Source organism: Pongo abelii, chromosome 12 (genome assembly GCF_028885655.2).
Source record: "Pongo abelii isolate AG06213 chromosome 12, NHGRI_mPonAbe1-v2.0_pri, whole genome shotgun sequence".
In the NCBI taxonomy this organism is placed as follows: Eukaryota; Metazoa; Chordata; class Mammalia; order Primates; family Hominidae; genus Pongo; species Pongo abelii.
Genome location: NC_071997.2, coordinates 129904676 through 129920179, shown reverse-complemented (window position 1 = coordinate 129920179; position 15504 = coordinate 129904676). Strand labels below are relative to the sequence as shown.

The window sequence follows — 15504 nt, the reverse complement described above, 5'->3', positions numbered from 1 at the left end:
CAAGTGCCAGAGCCACTCCTCCCCAGCTGTGAGACTTGGCTCCAATCGTGTACACCCTGGGTCTTGGATTTGGGGAACAGTGCATCCCCTCTCTCATTTTATAAATGAAGACGGTAAGGCAGCGCTTGGACTAGAAAACTGATGTTCTGACCTGGGATCTTCAAGATTAAAATAACTCATCTCCTCTTTCACTCCAGAGAAGGTGCAAACCTAGGTACGTGGGCTCAGGTCAAGGCAAAGCTTGTCACCGCCCATGGACAGAGAGAATGGGGAGGCCAAGATGGGTGGATGGGTGGGGCCCAGTGGAAGCCAGGCAGCTTCCCCACCTCTGATCCAGTGTTCATGGTTGTCGTTTCTTCTGGGGAAGTGAATTTCAAGAACGAGCAGCACGTTCCTCCTGAAACAGAAAGACACATGCCTAGCAGCGTTAAACCGCAGTGGGTTTTGGATTCTCCCTTCACGGGATCCCCCACTGTCCTGCCCCTTTCCATTATGGAGCATAATCAGGAGGGTCCCTCATTTTAGCATAGATAATCACAAAGTCACAGATAATTGACAAATCAAGTACTATGTAAATCAAGTGCTAATTCCAAGCAATTAAAAACTGAGTCACAGCTCAACTGCAGTTAATTTGAAATTTTATTTTTTTTATATAATGCGAAACACATTGAGCAGAGACAAGACACAATGACCAAAGAAATTATCCATGTTACTCTGAACAGGCAGAAAAGTGGGTGTGGCTACACACACCTTTCAGTAAATACGTGGCATCCAGGAAATGAAGTCGTTGCATGTCCTGTCTCCTGCCGGATTTAAATGCCAAATGGTGGAGGGACAGTGAAGGAGAGGCAGGCAATGTGCTCCCACACCCCTCTGGAGGCCTCTGCAAGACTTAAAGCATCAGGTTAAAGGCAGGCAGCACGGTCCCTTGCAGGCAAACAGACAACACCAGAACGGAGAAAGGGGGTTTCCCCAAATCCTGGTATCAAGACAATCAGCCAGTCTGCTATGCCAGGAACAGAGACCCTCAAGGGAAGAAGGAATCCTCCTTCTTGCAGCTTCAATGACCCAGCAACAAAGAACACAAGCCCTTTTAGACGTGCTTCTCAGCCTGCCCAGAAAGACAATAGATTGCAGGGACAGGAAGGAAGGAGGTTGACCCACACGCCCTTGCCCAGAAAATACCCAGGCTTACCTCCAGCTACCCGCACCAGGGCCCGAGTGCAGCCAACAGCCAAAGGAGACAGACGCAGGGACCCCACAAGCATCCAGGCGGGAGCGCCTTCCTCCTGCCTGGGCTACTTTTCAAACCCCTGTGCTTTTTATGGTTCCTTTTCACTGGGGGTGGAATGAGCCACGGAGGTCAATGCCACATGTGCACACACAAAAGCTTCAGAGAGGACAAAGAGACTTCAATGTCATTCTCTACACAGGAATGGAAAGACATATGGCCCTTCTGTGACAGGCCGCGGGCAATTGGAGCTCAAGATTCAGGCGGCAGAGGAGAGGCTATCACTGAAGAATAAATCTGAGGGAGCTGCAAAGTAATCACTTTGGATTAAGGCCACTTTTCCAGGGCCAGGAGGAACAAAGGCTATTTCCCAAAGCCTGTAGAATGAATATCCGTTGTTTTTCATGACGAGAGAGGCCTCTCGGAGGGAGGAAGCAGGCTGTGCACACATGGTCACCAGGCAGCAGGGCTGGCCGTCCCCGCCGTCCTCGCCGTCCCTGCGACCTCCCTGCTGTCTACTCAGGCATGGGCCCCCACGTCCCTGCACACAGGCGCCTGCCCTCCCCCACAATGGTAGGCTGGGCTCCCTGAGCACCTCACAGAGACGCACTCGCCCAGAGCCAGGAGGAAGAGGAAAACCAGCCAGAAAGTGTCCGCTCAACCTGCTTTTACTGCTCACTGGGGCAAGCAACCCCCAGCCTGGAGTGTTTTCTTCATGTTTTGTTTTTTGTAAAATCACCATGGACTTATTTTCAAACAAGAGATTGTTTCAGCTTGCTGCACAAGCCGCTGTCTCCAACGGGGACTGAAGGAAGCCTCACCCAGGCAGGACTGAACCCCTCCTGTATCTGGGAATCCTGTATCTGGAGAGGGAGAGTATGGCCACAGCCTCAGTCCTGCCCACGAATCCCTTGTTACCTGGTAAAATCCCCACCTTCTGCGGGCTGTAGTCACACCCCAAAACCTCCTTCATTGGATCCCCCAAATTAGAATAAGCCCCTCCCTCCAAAGTCATTGTAAGGGAACCCTGAGTTTGATCATTCGGGGAGAACCAAACCTTTCCGGGGGCAGTGGAAGGGTGCCCAGGGCTCAGCGTTTGCAATTCACTGCACTAAACACCAAGAAAATAGCGACTTTTCACAGCAGGCAGTTTTGAGATAATAGAAACGTAGTTCTTTCAGGACCAAAACTTTTCTGTATAACCATATTTCTGAAAACGTTTTTGCATTAGATTTGTGTTCTCTGCCTTCTTAAACGGAGCATAGGAAATGCAGCCTTGTCCTCTCCAGCTCTCTCCAGTGATCACTATGAGTGGAGTCTCGTCCGATTCCTTCTCTTTGGGGGCCTGGTTTTCTCACTTGTGAATGGAGAAGGTGATCCCACCTTTGGGTTGTTGTGGTTACTATCAGAAACTAAACGGCGAGATGGTGCACGTTAAGCCACCACGTGTGTGTGCCCATCCTAAACAAACTCGGGGTCCCCATCTCCTCCCCCACACCTTTCTGCCCCCCAAACACCACCTCCCACACCTGGGGAGGGAGGAGCTACAAATAAGGCTGGGCTCTTCGCCTCCAAGTTAAATGGTATCAAATTGATATGGTTTTGGTAGTTCTTCCAAATGGCCCCTCTATGTCAGGGTGTCTGAAATTCCTTCTTCCTTCCATAAACATCCCTGCTTGGAACCAGCGCGTTCTTTTTGTAGCTTTCCGCATTGCACTTGGACCTCCTACCGTGGCCATCCCACTAACAAGGCCTTAGTGTGGGCTCAAGTCTCCTTCACAGGCCACTAGATGGCCAGAATTCTTTAACCAGAGCCATAAGGTCAGATGACTCTCAGCACTCCGGACTGTGAAATTCAAGAGGAATGACTCAATCTATATCTCATTTGGCTTGTAGGTCTCCAAGGACTCACTGGGACTACAATTATACCTGGGAGGCAGGGCAGCTCAGGGAAGCAAACAGCAAAGTCTGAATATTTCATCTCACCTCCCCCAGATGTCCCTGGACATTTCTGCTTAGTCCGGATTTGGGACGTACACTCTCCTTGCAGGTATCTAGCTTGCTCTCACCCTTTCCATTCATAAAGTCTACATATCTAATCAATGAGAATTATTCATCAGATACAGTGTGTTCCACAAGGGACCAAGTTTTAACCCCTGGCATAGGGAATTACAGGTAAGATGTAGAAAGAGAAATAAAAATGATAACCCCCCTGAAAACAGGGGATGCGGACTTGAATAGAAAGGAGCTATACTTTTTACTCTTCAAATATCAGATTGATTTTTTTTTTACTTTGAGCATGTTCTACTTTTTATTAAAAATAAATAAATTCCTATACCCCATAATCCAAACATACACTGCTAGTTGTCCTGTGTAGGTACTCAGAAGTGTTCCCCTAAAATATACACAAAAAAGAAAGATGTGTATTGCAACATTTTTTGAAATAGCAAAAAACTGAAACAAGCGAAGTGTTCATACGAAGAGGACAGGGGAAATAAGTCAGGTCCCCAAAGATGATGAAATTCTACTTCACTAGAAGTAAAAAGTGTTGGGGGGTCAGTGTGGAAACCAATGACGGTGAAACTCTACAGTCATTAGAAGTAAAAAGTGGGGGTCAGTGTGGAAACTCATGGTGGTGAAATGCTACAGTCATTAGAGGTGAAAGGGGTGGGGGGTCAGTGTGGAAACTGATGATGATGAAACGTTACAGTCATTAGAAGTAAAAGGGGAGGATCAGTGTGGAAAGATTCTCAGGACAATTTAAGTAGAAAAAGAGGCTAGAGAGGCACTGAGAGTGCTGTAGATTATCTTTTTGTTTAAATATCTTTTTAAAGTTAAATATTTGGGGAAGAATTGCAGAAACTGCTGACAGTAAGTGCCTTTGGTGAGAGGATTTGGGGAAAGGGGGCTTTTACTTTTTATTTTGGGTCATCCCCAATACTTGAATATTCTACCTTTATACCAATATATTGGGAAGAAAAATGGCACATTATATGACTCAGATGCAACACCTCCAAAAAATTATCCTACTCCTTATGGTTTCATCCTGATGAGTTTGGGGGTGGAGAGAGGGAGGACGTGTGACTCTGAGGCCTCACCTTCTCTTCCAGGAGACTAACTCAGTCTCTTTGAGGAAAATCCTCACCGTTTCATGTTTCTCCCCAGTGTGGCATCTCAGTCTCTGGGGAGCTCCACGGTATTGAGGGTGGAGATGGGCTTGGGCCCATGTGGCCCTCGGGACCCTCTTGGTCTCACCGGGTTGGCGGTTGGTTAGCCCCAACCTGGAACGGCATCAGTGAGGCACATGCTGTTGAACCACCGGCCAGGCCACCTGCCCCCTTTTCCTAACCCCAGGCCTTGGCAGTTCCATGGGCCTGCTCAAGTGTCCCCAGGTGGCCTCACTGGGGTGTGTGGGACATGCCAGATTGACGCAGGACGCCCCCCACTCCTGCCAGGGAGCAAGCAACCCTGTGTCTTACGGCATGTCTGAGCGCCCCCTCCACAGGGCAGCTCTCTACCTCACCACCCCACTGGAGTCAATGCGGGGCTCCTCACACAGGCCCTCAGTTTACCCTGGTGGATGCTGAAGGAGGCCGACCTCTAACTCTAATATCCTGGGATGCCCAGTGCCTCTCTGGATATTGCACAACCACCTCCTGCGGCTCAGAGGCAGAGGAGCTGCAGAAGCAGCGTGGATACAGAACCACACAGCCTCCACCTCCACCTCTTCTGCTCTCTCAGATTCCCATGGAAGCTGCTCTATTTCCGCTTCTGCCTGAGGGAAGGGCAGGGAGGGGAAATACATGTGGCAGGTTCAGGGGATAACTAGGTGACATATGACTCTGACCAAAATCTTACCCATGCAAAAGACCCAGACCAGAGGATGCATTGTTTTACATACACTCGTATGTGTGTATGTGTGTGTGTGTCACATGTAGCTCTGTGTATCCACAACCACAATACAGAACAGTTCCATTGTCACAGGCTCCCTCCTCCCCATACCACAGTCCCTGGCAAGAACTTACCTGTTTTCCATGTCTACAATTTGTCATGTCAAGAATGTTATATAAATCAAACCATAGAGTATGTAAACTTTTGAGGTTCACTTTTTCCACTCAGCATAGCTCCCTGAGATCCACCCAACTTGTTGCATGTATCGATAATTCATTCCTTATTGCTGAGTAGTATTCCGTGGTCTGCATTTACCACTTAGTTTAACCATGCACCCATGAAGAACATTGGGGTTTTTCCCAGTCTATTACAAGTAAAGCTGCTATGAACATTCATGCACAGATTTTTGCGTGAACATATGTTTTCATATCTCTGGGATAAATCCTCATAAATGTCATTACTATGTCACACAGTAGTTAGTTGCATGTTTTGTTTTTCAAGAAACCATCAAACTCTTTTCCAGGGTGGCCGCACCATTTTACATTCTCACCAGCAATGTATGAGTGATCCAGTGTCTCTGCATCCTCACCAGCCATTGGTACGGTCAGCTTTTTATTTCACACATTCTGATAGGAGTGCAGTGGTATCTCATTGTGGTTTAATTTGCATTCTTCTCATGGCTAATATGTTGAACATCCTTTTATGAACCTGTTTGCCATCTGTTTAACCTCTTTAGTGAGGTGTCTGTTCATGTCTTTTGCTTATTCTCTAATTGGATTGGTTGTTTTTAATGTTGCTTTGTTTTCAACTGATCTTTATATATTTTAGATACATCCTTTCTTAGATGTGTGGTTTGCAAATATTTCCTTCTAGACTTTCACTTGCTTTCTATGCTCTTAACAGAGAAAATTTTAACTTTTCATGAAGTCCAACTTATCCTTTTTTTTCCTTTGTGGTTTGTACTTTTGGTGTCCAAAAACTCTTCACTTAGGCTTAGGTCCTGAAATTTTCTGTTTTTGTCTAAAAAAATTATAGTTCTACATTTTACATTTATTCATTTTGAGTTAATTTTTATGTAATATATCAGTCTTTGGTCAGATTTCTTTTTTTAACATATGTCCAGTTTCTCCAGTACCATTTATTGAAAAGGCTATCTTTCTTGCATTGAAATGCTTTTGCACTTTTGTCAAAAATCATCTGCCACCAAAACTGGCAGACTAGGTAAATCCAAGACTCCATCCCTCCACCACAGCAGTGATTGAACTGGCAAAACAGTCAGAATCGACTTTTTTGGAACTCTGGAATCTAATTTAAAAAAACAACCTGAAGGAGCTTCTTTATTAATGAGGCAAGGGGCTCCTCGATTTCAGTAAGACAGCCCTGTGATTTTAGTTACCTACTCACCATCCCCTCCCCTTGGGCTCAGCGGCAGCTCTGAAGGTGGTGGCCCACATGCCAGGTGCATCTTTCTGGCACCAGAGGGTCCAATATGGACTTTACTCCCAAGGAATTGTGGTTCTATGTCACCTTTCTGGTGGCTCCCTAAAGGATCAACTCAAGGGTTTGCCTAAAGTGCCTTAAAGCTTTTCCAGGGCTGAACTGGTTTCTTGGGTGATATTTGTCTAAAGTATTTAAAGGCAAATGTACTAGCCACAGCCACATGAGGAAGTGGATAGGCATCAGAGAAAGCAATAGACACACCAAAAAGCAAAAGAGAAAAGATGCTGGGAAAGGAGATACACGATGGAATGGGAACCAAGAGAGCCACATGCACAAAGGTGAACATGTCCTCATAAGAACTTGAGGAGACCCTAAGCTTCCACCTCTGCCTGATGCTTAGGCTCTGTGTAAACAGATGAAGGCAAAACAGAGTTGTAAACAGAGTACTCCAACACAGAGCCAACCTGCAAAGACCAGGGGTGGTCTTATGTGTTTGTTGTTTGTTGTTTGCTTGTTCATTCGTTTGTTTGTTTCTGGCTCCAGGCATTTAAGGAGATCTCTGCCAAATCACTCACAGATTACTAAAACAGTGGAAGAGATATTTCAATGGTAAAACACAACAAAGAATACAGTCTTTACAAAAAAAAAAAATCTTAGAAAAGTCACTAAATCAAACTAATAATCCATAACAAGCAACACAACAAACCCTGGGTGAGGGGGAGAAATGTGATTTCTAGAGTTACCACATTATAATGTACAAAATGTCCAGTCCAGTTTTCAACAAAAATAAAAATGTTTTGCATTCAAAAAAGAAAGTCTATCCCATTCATAAGAAAATAAGAAATTAATTGAAAAATCTCTGCAAAACAGTTACTAGATAAAAATCATAAATCAAAGACCATCTCAAATTAGTTGAAAGAGCGAAAGGAAACCATGAACAAAGAATTAAAGAAAACCAGGAAAATTATGTCAAATAAGGAATACCAATATCAATAAAGAATATCAATAAAGAAATTGAATGTGTAAAAAGGTATCTAGTAGAAATTATCAATGTTAAATATATAATAACTGAAACATACATATGAACAGGCAGAAGAAAGAATTAGCAAACTTGAAGATAGGTTATTTAATATGATCCAGTCTTTGGAACAGAAAGGAAAAAAAAGAAGAAAAACAGAGAGTCCAGGAGACATTTATGGCACCAACAAGCATACCAACGTATATATAATGGCAATCTCAGAAGGAGAGATACAGAGAAAGGGGAGGAAATCATTTTTGAATAAATAATGGCCAAAAATCTTCCTAAATTTAATAAAACATGTATCTACATCAACTAAGATAAAATCAGAAACCTACACTGAGACAAATGGTAATCAAACTGCACAATGAAAATCTTGAAAGCAGCAAGAGAGAAGAAACCACACATACAAGGGATCTCAATAAAATTAAAAGACAATTTCTCAATGAAAATTATGAAATCTAGAAGGCAGTGGGATGAAAGATTTAAAGTGCTTAAGAAAAAAGTTATCAACCAAGAATTCCATACCAGCAAAACTACTTAAAAATGAAAAAGAAATTAAAACATTTCTAGATAAAGCAAAGCTGAAAGAGTTCATAATTAGTAGACCTGTCATACAAGAAATGCGAAAGGGAGTCTCTAAGGCTGAAATAAAAGAACACTAGACAGTAACTGCAAGCCATACAAGGAAATAAAGAACACTAGTAAAGGTAACTGCATAAGTTAATATAAAATATAATATTTTGGGTTAGTAACTCTTGTATTTTCCCTATACATTTCAAAACAAATGAATAAACAAAATAAATTTATGTTAATGGGCACACAAGATAAAATGATGTAATTTGTGACAATGACAACATAAGGGGTGGGGACAGAGCTATAAAGGATACACCTAGTGAAGCTAGATTGAAATTAATTAAAATACATTACTGTAAATTTAATATTTGAATTATAATCCCTAGAAAAGGACATAAAAAGGACATCAAATGAGTATACTAGAAAAAAATCAGTTAAATACTAAACAAAGCACAAATAGAGGAAGAGTTGAGAAATTGAAAAGACATTAGAGTATAGAAAAATAGCAAAATGGCAATAATCCCTTGTTTATCAATAATTATGTTAATTGAAATGGATTAATCTCTCTAATTAAAAGGCAGTGATTGGCAGATTAGATAAAAATACATGATCCAGGCTGAGTGCGGTGGCTCACGCCTGTAATCCCAGCACTTTGGGAGGCCAAGGCGGGCAGATCACGAGATCAGGAGATCAAGACCATCCTGGCCAACATGGTGAAACAAAAATTAGCCGGGTATGGTGGCGCATGTCTGTAGTCCCAGCTACTTGGGAGGCTGAGGCAGGAGAATTGTTTGAACCCAGGAGCTGGAGGTTAAAGTGAGCCAAGACCACGCCACTGCACTCCAGCTTGGGCAACAGAGTGAGACTCCATCCCAAAAAAAAAAAAAAAAATTACCTAATCCAAACATATGCTTCCTACAAGAGATTGACTCATTTTAGATCCAAAGACCCAAACAGATTGGAAGTAAAAGGATGGAACATGATATTTCATGCAGATATTAATCAAAAGAAAGCTATGGTATCTATAATAGTATCAGACAAAATTAACTTTAAGGATAAATTGTTTCAAGAAGCAAAAGGGACATTAAATATTGATAAACATGTTAATCCATCAAGAAAGAATAATGATTATAAACATATACACACCTAACAATAGAACTCCAAAACATGAATCAAAATCTGAAAGAATTGAAGTGAGATAAAAGGCAGTTCTACAAGAATAGTTTGAGACTTCAATACCTCACTTTCAATAATGGCTAGAAATAAACAGATGATCAGTAAGGAAATTGAGGGATTGATCAACATGATAAAAGAATTAGATCTAACAGACATTTTTAGAACTTTCTATAGCATGAGCAGAGCACATATTCTTCTCTAGTGTGCATGGAACGTTCTCCAAGGTAGACCATATATTAAACCACACAATAAACCTCAATAAATTTAAGAAAATTTAAATTATTCAAAGTATCTTCTAAGACTACAATAGAATAAAACAATAACAATAACAGAAGGAAAACTGGAAAATATATAAAATGTGGAAATTAAACAGCATGCTCTTAAACATCAATAGGTCATAGAAGAAATCACATTGGAAATTAGAAAATACATTGTGATAAATTAAAACAAAAACACAGCATATAAGAACTTATGGGATGCCATGAAGGCAGTGCTCAGAGGGAAAGTTTTAGCTATAAATGCTTACATTTGAAAGAAAAAAAGGATCTCATATCAATCACCTAACTTTATATCTTAAAGAACAAGAAAATGAAAAGCCAACTAAACCAAAGACTAGCAGAAAGAGAAAAATAATTAAGCTCAGAACAGAGACAAATGAAATAGAGAATGGAAAAAACAATAGAGAGAATTCATGAAACCAAGAGTGAATTGTTTGAAAAGGTTAACAAAATTAACGATCCTTTACCTAGAATGACCAACAGAAAAGAAAGAAGTCTCAAAACACTAAAATCAGAAATGAAAGTGCAGACATTATAGTAGGTCCCCCTTACCTTTGGAGATACATTCCAAGAACCCCCATGGATGCCTGAAACACATATAGTACCAAACTGTAGGTATACTGTGTTTTTTTTTCTTATACATACATATCTGTGATGATGTTTTATTTGTAACTTATACCCAGTAAGAGATTAATGACAATAACTAGAGATTAACAACAATGACTAATAAAAAATAGAACAATTGTAACAATATACTGTAATAAAAGTTATGCAAATGTGTTCTCACTCACTCTCTCACGCACTCTCTCTCTCTCTCTCTCAAAATATCTTATTATACTGTACCACAGGTAACTAAAACTGCAGAAAGTAAAACCATGGATAAAGGAGGACTACTATACTACCAACATTACAGACATAAAAAGCATTCTAAGATAATACTATGAACAATTGTACACCAACAAATTACATGATTTAGACAAAATTGGAAAACTACTAGAAAAACCCAAACTACAAAAACTTACTGAAGAAAAAATAGAAAATCTAAACCAATCTAGAAATAAAGTGATTTAATCAATATTCAAAAATCTCTACCCTCACTCTGAGCCCCAAGTCCCCCAAAAAACAGAAGTCAGTATTACCCTAATAGCAAAGCCAAAACATGATGAAAAAATAACACTACAGGCCAATATCCCTTATGAATATACAGATGGTCCCCAACTTATAATATTCAATAAATTCCATGAGATATTCAACACTTTACTATACAATAAGCTTTGTGTTCAATGATTTTGCCCAACTGAAGGCTAATATAAGTGTTTTGAGAATACGTGTGGCAGGCTAGGCTAAGCTATGATGCTCAATAGGTTAGATATATTAAGTGCATTTTTACAACAATATTTCCATCTTTTAAGGAGTTTATCAGGATGTAAGCCCTTGTAAGTCAAGGAGTACCTGTAGATACAAAAATTCTCAACAAAATACTAACAAGCTGAACCCAACAGCATATTAAAAGGATTATATCCCATAACCAAGTAGGATTTATCCTATGAGTACAAGGGTTGTTCAACATATGAAAAGCAGTCAATATAATCCACTATGTTAATAGGACAAAGGAAAAAACATAAGAACATCTCAATCGATACAGAAAAAAAGGCATTTTACAAAATCCAACACTCTTTCATGATAAAAGCCCTCAAAAAGTTGAGAATAGAAGTAGACTGCCTCAACATGATAAAAACCACATGTGAAAACCCACAGACGATCTCATACTGGTGAAAGACTAGAGACTTCCCCCTGGTATCAGGAACAAAACAAAGATGTTCACTTTAGCCATGTCTATTCAACATTTTAGCAGAAGTTCTAGCCAGAGCAATTAGGCAAAAGGGAAATAAAAGGCATACAAACTGGAGAGGAAGAAGTAAAACTATATTCACAGATAACATAATCATATGTGTAGAAGTAAAACTATATTCACAGATAACATAATCATATGTGTAAAAAATCTTAAAGATTTTCCACAAAAATATTTTCCACAAATAATTATTAAAGTCAATTTTAAACACAGCAAATTTGCAGGATACAAGATAAATACAAAAATCAGTTGTATTTCTATACACTAACAATGAGTGTCCAAAAATGAACTAAAGAAAACAATTCCATTTATAATGGTATAAAAAATAAAATATTTAAGGATAAATTTAACCAAGAAGGTGTAAGGCTTGTACACTGGAAACTAAAAAACAATTCTGAAAGAAATTAAAGAAGACCTAAGTAAGCAGAAAGACATCTCATACCCATGGATTAGAAGATTCAATGTTGTAAAGATGGCAATACTTCCCAAAGTGATCTGCAGATTCAATTCAACCTCTATCAAAATTCCAGTAACCTTTTTTGGCAGAAATGGAAAAATCTGCCTCTAAAATTGATGTAGAATTGCAAGGGTTCTTGAGTAGCCACAGCAAACTCAAAAAGAAGTACAAAGTGGGAACATAAACACTCTTGATTTCAACTTACTACAAAACTACAGGAAACAAAGCAGTTGGTATGCGATAAACATAGACCTATAGACTAATGGAATCAAACTGAGAGTACAGAAATAAGTCCATCTATCTATGACCAAATGATTTTTTGGCAAGGGTGTCAAGACCACCAATGGGGAAGCAGAGTCTCTTCAACAGATAGTGTCAGGACGAGATATCCACATGCAAAAGTGAAGCTGGACTCCTACCTCACACCATGTATAAAGTAATTAACTCAAAATGGAAAATAATAATCATTGGCAAGGATGTGGATAAATTGAAACCCTTACACATTGATGGTGGGGATGTAAATGTTTCAGCCACTGTAGAAAACAATTTGGTGGCTCCTAAAAAAGTTAGACATAGAATTACCATGTGACCAAGCAATTTCATTCTTACATATGTATACAAAAGAATTTTTAAAGGTATCCAAACAAATACTTGTCAAAGAATTTCACAGAAGCACTATTTATGACAGCCAATGGGTGAAAACAACCCAAATGTCCATCAGTAGATGAATGGATAAACAAATTGTGGTCTATACATATGATGGAATATTAATCAGCCATAAAAAGGAATGAAGTACTGATACATGCTACCATGTGGATGAACCTCATAAACATTGTGCTAAGTGTGAGAAGCCAGACATAAAAGCTCACATTTGGTGTGATTCCACTTAAATGAAATATTTAGAATAGATAAATTTATAGAGACAGGAAGAAGATTGGTGGCAGCCAGAGGCCAGGGAGAAGTGCAGATTTTATTTTGGAGTGATAAAAATATTTTAGAAGTAGATAAAGGTGGATAATGCACAATTTGAAAGAAAAGCTACTGAATTTCTCTCTTCAAACGGATAAGGTTTTTCTTATGTGAATTTCACCTTTACAACAAAAAATTACTTGGGCATATTCGTGTGTCTATTTCTTTATTATGTCCCATTGATTGCTGTGTCTGTCCCGCTGCCAAAACCATACTGTCTTGATTCCTGTAGCTGTATGGCCAGCCTTAGCATCAGGAAGAGCCATTCCTCCTCCTTGTTCTTCTTTTTCACACTGTTTCAGCTATTATAGATCCTTTGTCTAGATGTGTTAAACTTGTCCAAGTCCACAAAACAGCCTTACTGGGATTTTAATAAGAATTATGTTAAACCAACAGATCAATTTGGGTAGAATTGACACCTTTATTAGATTGAGACTTTCAACCTATTGACATAGCATGTCTCCTCATTTTGATTTTCTTTTATTTCTGTTGTGAACATTTTGAAAATTTCAGCATATAGATACTTATATGTTTTGTTTGAGGCAGCAAAATATTTTATTTGAAGAGATTATTTGTAGTAACGTGATTTTAGTTTTGGTTTTCAAATATTTATTATTGATATGTAGAAAGGTGATATAATTTTCACATGGTGATCTTGTACCCCAAAATTTGGATAATCTCACTTATTGTCTCTAGGAGTTGTATTGATAGATTTCTTGAGATTTTCTATGTAGACAATCATGCCAACTGAATTACTTTTCCCTTTATAATCTGTATGCCTTTTGTACCTTTTTCTTGTCTTACTGCAGTGGCTAGAACCTCCAGTATTGGACAGGAGTGGTGAAAGTGGACATTCTTGCATTATTTTCAGTCCTGGGAAAGAACATTTGGCCCAGGGAAAACTTTTAACAGCAAAGAAGTTAAGAATTGAAAATGATCATGTAGTAAGGCAGAACGGATCTAGGATGCAAGGCACCAGCATTGTAAGGAATTATCCTGTGGGAAGGGACCCTGAGAAGAGGGCCAATGGCAAGCAGGAGAAACACAAAATCAAAATAAGGAAAAGGAACTACCAACTCCAGCTTAAGTGATTGAACTGGGTATCTCTCTGTGTAGAGAAACAAGTGTTTGTCCAAAGAGTTCTGTGTTTGCCTTGTGGGTAACTACCACTATGTAGATCATTCAGGCTTTAAGACTGTGTCCTCTAGTTAGGGTTATTTCTACCATATTTACCTAAAAATGGGGAAATGTTAATACACTGTCTGTTCACCTGAGCACTTTAAAAATCTAAATATGTTTATTTTACAAATATCACATATAACTAGAAAAATTAAACATTCTATATCAAAACATCAAATATCCTGTATCCAAAGCTTAAAAGTACAATTATCTTCTCAGGACTAATTTGGCCTTCTAATCACTCATCTGCATTTGTATGAGCAATTACTGAATTCACCTTTGCTGAAACCTAAGGGCTTCCACAGGTTATTTTCATCATCAGAGATGCCTGCCCTCACAGTCTCAGCCACTTCATGTAGTTAGGCAGTAATCCACTCTATTTTTATGCATTATCACTGGATTTTGAATGGAAATTTACTTGTCTTGAATTCTGGACTTACTGAAGAGGAGCAAAACAGGCTCAGCCACTCTAACTGCCACTATCCCAACCAGACCATACAAAGAGAAAACAGAAATTCAAAAGGAGCACCTAGGACCAGGTGTGTTGGTGGCCACCAGAAGTCCATCTGAATGGGGGGTCCTTAAGGAGGAACACTGGGGCTTAAGCCCCATCCTTTCTGTGGAGGACCAATTGGGGAGCACTCCCCATTTCCTACAAGTCAAGTGAGGAGGACTCCCAGACACATCGGGAGCACAAGCTTCATACTTCCTGCTACACGTCTGCTGAACAACAGCAGCCTCTAGGACCACCACAGCCTGGCCACCAGAGAAAAGAATAGTGGGAGAGACCCTAGGCAAGACGGGCTTGTGTCCCTGCAGTGTGTGGACATGTGTGAACATACAGACTTGTGTTTGCTCCTCTCCTGAAAATTCTGAGGCAGGAGTCTGGCTGGAGCGTCCAAGAATGCTGGGCAAGGAAATATGGCAACCATCACCTGGCAAGGTGAGGCAGGAGAAAGTCACCATTGGGCACCACAGCCTCTGAGACATCTTTAGCATACCTGGAGCAAGCGGGCTGTCTGCCAGGTGAGGGAAGGCAAAGAGGGGGCCGTGGGCCTGGTCTAAGGGGAAAGGGAGTCACAGGAGATGGGTGAAAAATCTCATCACTCAATCAGCAGGCTGAGCAGTCCAGAAGCCCCATCCGGAGATCCAGGGAGGAGCCGCTGGCCCTTCCCCCAGCCTCCCTGACCCCGGCAGAGATGGCTGCTATCGCCTAACAGAGCACAACAGCAGCGCTGGCTAAACAGGAACAACTTCTTACCTTTTTGCTCTGGCTAAACAGGAACAACTTCTTACCTTTTTGCTCTCTGATCCTCCCTCACCCAGAATAGGGATGAAGCAGGGAGGAAGCATGCGAGGACTCCAAATCACAGAACAGCCTGGGAGGAGAGGAAACTGAGACTGGGATGTGAGATTGACCTTTTTATTTAGATTAGA

General features: G+C 40.5%; 2 long non-coding RNA genes across 2 annotated transcripts in view; one reads left to right on the top strand and one right to left on the bottom strand.

The window, feature by feature from the left end:
- LOC134759673 (uncharacterized) overlaps positions 1-15504 on the bottom strand; it is a 234109-nt gene that overhangs the window by 187466 nt on the left and 31139 nt on the right. The gene's annotated exons all lie outside the window — the stretch shown is intronic.
- Positions 3128-14093, top strand: LOC129057783 (uncharacterized). Its single transcript, XR_008522565.1, has 3 exons — positions 3128-3281; positions 5646-5720; positions 13698-14093. It is a non-coding gene; the product is annotated as an uncharacterized LOC129057783 (long non-coding RNA).